Source organism: Carex rostrata, chromosome 14 (assembly GCF_964058835.1).
Source record: "Carex rostrata chromosome 14, lpCarRost1.2, whole genome shotgun sequence".
Classification (NCBI taxonomy): Eukaryota; Viridiplantae; Streptophyta; class Magnoliopsida; order Poales; family Cyperaceae; genus Carex; species Carex rostrata.
This window is the reverse complement of record NC_135931.1, coordinates 3,743,276-3,746,363: the sequence shown is the minus strand read 5'-3', so window position 1 is coordinate 3,746,363 and position 3,088 is coordinate 3,743,276. Positions and strand designations below refer to the sequence as shown.

The 3,088-nt window shown below is 42.7% G+C and overlaps 1 non-coding gene across 1 annotated transcript; it reads left to right on the top strand.

Moving 5' to 3' along the window:
• Positions 1 to 1,742: 1,742 nt before the first annotated feature.
• Positions 1,743 to 1,849, top strand: LOC144565879 (small nucleolar RNA R71). The gene has a single exon (XR_013515055.1). It is a non-coding gene; the product is annotated as a small nucleolar RNA R71 (small nucleolar RNA).
• The last annotated feature ends 1,239 nt before the right edge of the window (positions 1,850 to 3,088 follow it).

The window sequence follows — 3,088 nt, the reverse complement described above, 5'->3', positions numbered from 1 at the left end:
ATATATATATGATTTGGAATTTTAATTGTTAATTATGGATTTGAATTATGGGTTTAAAAGCCCAAAATAATCAAAGCCTTAATTAAAATTAAAGGCCCAAAGTCAAAGCCCAAAATCAAAGCCTTTTACTATTCATGCCTTAATGGGCCAAGGGCAAAATGGTCATTTCACACCTATGCCACCTTGCATGACACCTTAGGGGTGTAGAAACATGGAGAAGAGTGTGGAAGGGTGTGGAAGGGGTATTTTTGGTCTTTTCACATATTAAAGGATGAGGTGTCAAGGGCTTTTGGTAAATAGATTTGTTTTGAGGGGTATTTTGGTCTTTTGCGAACCTCCTCAAAACACTATAAATAGAGGGGTGAGGGTAGAGAGAAAATTTGCTAATTCACATGTTAATCTGATTACTTTGTTAATCGGTTTTTCTCTCTTCCCTGATTTCGGTTATTACGAGATTCGGAAAAATATATTTTTGCAAACTCTGCGGTATTTCGTGTTTTGCTTTTTAAGTGAAACTGAATAACTTGGAGTCTTAAATATATTTAATCTGTCCCTATTTCGGTGAATAGTGTTTCTGCAGAATTCCGCGGTTTACGGTATTTCTGGCAGAAGAAGTAAATCGCTCTCCGGTTAGTCCTGGTGGATAACCAATAGAGGTATCACACGTGTGATACTGCGAGTCGATTCCATCCCTGGTGAGGCTCTACTCGCTCGGTCTGCATTCCAACTGAGATTTGGAATCAAGGTATAAATTGTTATATTAATCTATTTAATTTGTAAATAGATTTAATGCTTTAGGAAATCAATTATGGAGTAGATCTGTAAATAGGATTAAACGAATCTTCTTGATTCATTTAATCCGTAGCTTAAGTTAGATGTAAAAATTTTTGTTTTACTCTTTCCGCAGCTTAAGCTAATTAAATGGGTTTGAACCGTTCACGAAAACCCAACAGGTCCCACTCCTCAGTGTGATCGCCTTAGCTTCTCCTCTGGGGTTTGGTTCTGGCTGCGCGGGCAGCTTTCCAAGTTGTGGTTGGCTTGGTGCGGTTTGGTGACCCATTTTCTCCATCATCAACTTGTTTTGGGCATCTATTTGCTCCATCAGCAACTTATTCTGAGCAGCCATTTGATTCATTTGCTCAAACATCATCTGGTTCATCTTTCCTTGCTCATATATGAAATTACTCACAGCGGGAGCAATATATGGCTCAGAAGGACTGGATTGAGGTGCTCGATGGTTCTGATTGGGGAAGGAAGCATTCTGGTAGAAGTTCCTGTTGTTGTTGCTAGAAGGGTTGTTGAAGGAGTTGGTGAAGGAGGGATTGTTGAATTGGGGTCTCAGAAAGTGGGATGATTCATTATGGAGATAGTTTACTTGCTCGAGTTCCTCATCCCTTTGCACTAGTGGGCAGTGCTCATAAGGGTGCCTTTCATCTCCACACATGACACAGACTTGTGGCAGATGTTCGACTGCCTTCACACTCAACTTGTCCATTGCCCTCTGCATGGCATCCAACTTGGTGATTAGAGTGGTGATTTGATCAACTTCGTACTTGCCTCCACCTCCAGGTCGGGTGTTGTCACGGCAAGACCACTGTTGATTCTGTGCCATGTTGTCAATCAGGTTCATGGCCTCCAGAGGTTTCCTTGACATTAACGCCCCACCTGCAACTGCATCAACAGAAGTGCGAGTGCTCTCAGTTAGACCATCATAGAATGTTTGAATCAACAACTAATCAGGAATACCATGATGGGGACAAGAGTATTGCAATTCCCTAAACCTTTCCCATGCCTCATTGAGGGGTTCATCGGACCTCTGCCTAAAACTGGTCAGTTGGTTCCTTACCTTGGCAGTTCTTTTGTGGGGGAAAAACCTAGTGAGAAACAACTTAGACATCTCCTTCCAATTGGTAATAGAATCCCTTGGTAACGACCCTAACCATTTCTTAGCCTTGTCCCTAAGAGTAAAAGGAAATAAAGCAAGTTTGGTGTAATCAGCTGTCGCCCCATTGGTCTTGATGGTTGTGATGCACTCGAGGAAGGTTTGGAGATGAGCATGTGGATCCTCGTGATCCATGCCATTGAAGACATTCTGCTGAACCATGTTTACAACTCCTGGGTTGAAGTTCGGTTGTTGCCCAGGTATCCTTGGTAGTCTGATTGCACCTCTGACATCCCCAGCCCTTGGTACATTGAACTCCCGTAAGGTCCTTGGCATGAAGACATCCATTTCATCGTCAGATTGGTCGGTCAGGACTTCCCTTTCTCTAGCATCTGCTTCCCTATCTTCCCTGCTTGGATGCTCTGACATTGTCTCTGTCACACAAGTTGCGTCAATAGTGATGCCACCAGCGTCAGCTCTGATGCCACCAGCGTCAGCTCTGATGCCACCCGCGTCAGCTCTGATGAGGGTTGCGTCGACTTCGATGCTGGTTGCGTCAGTTGATGACTGAGCAGGAACTATGTCGTCTGGAGGAGTGTCGTCAAAAAGCGGTCCTCTGCTCCTTAGTTGGTAAGTCAGCCAGAATTTACCTGCAGGAGGGGGTATGAAAGCCAGTTTTTAGTAATAAGGAAGTAAAGAAAAAGAAAAGATACAAATTTAAAATCTAGATTAACTAAGATAAGCAAAAATCTAGAAAAGAATTGATAGCCGTCCCCGGCAACGGCGCCAAAAACTTGTTCGCTTACAAAAGTAGGCTACAAAGTCTCAGGTATAGCAAGCTATACCAGTTTAAACCTTGAATCTACTCTCGTCTAGGGTTGCAAGTGCACAACCCTATCCGTATAGTATATTAAGGTATCGATCCTCAGGGACGGTTTAATTCGATTCTAAATCACCACTTATCCAAGCTAGGTACTAGAAGTGCGAAGAGTTGGGTTTGATTTATTTATATTTCCTAATTTCAAATGAAGATTCAATTAACAGTAATGAAAGCAGTTAAAGGTTTTAGTTTTGAATCAAAGATAAAAGGCGTTCCTAGGGTTTCAGGTTTCATCCCAAACTTTGCCTTCTCTGGACCTATCATGCGACTCGCATCATCTCTGATGCGACTCGCATCATCTCTGATGCGGGTCGCATGGCCCTCGA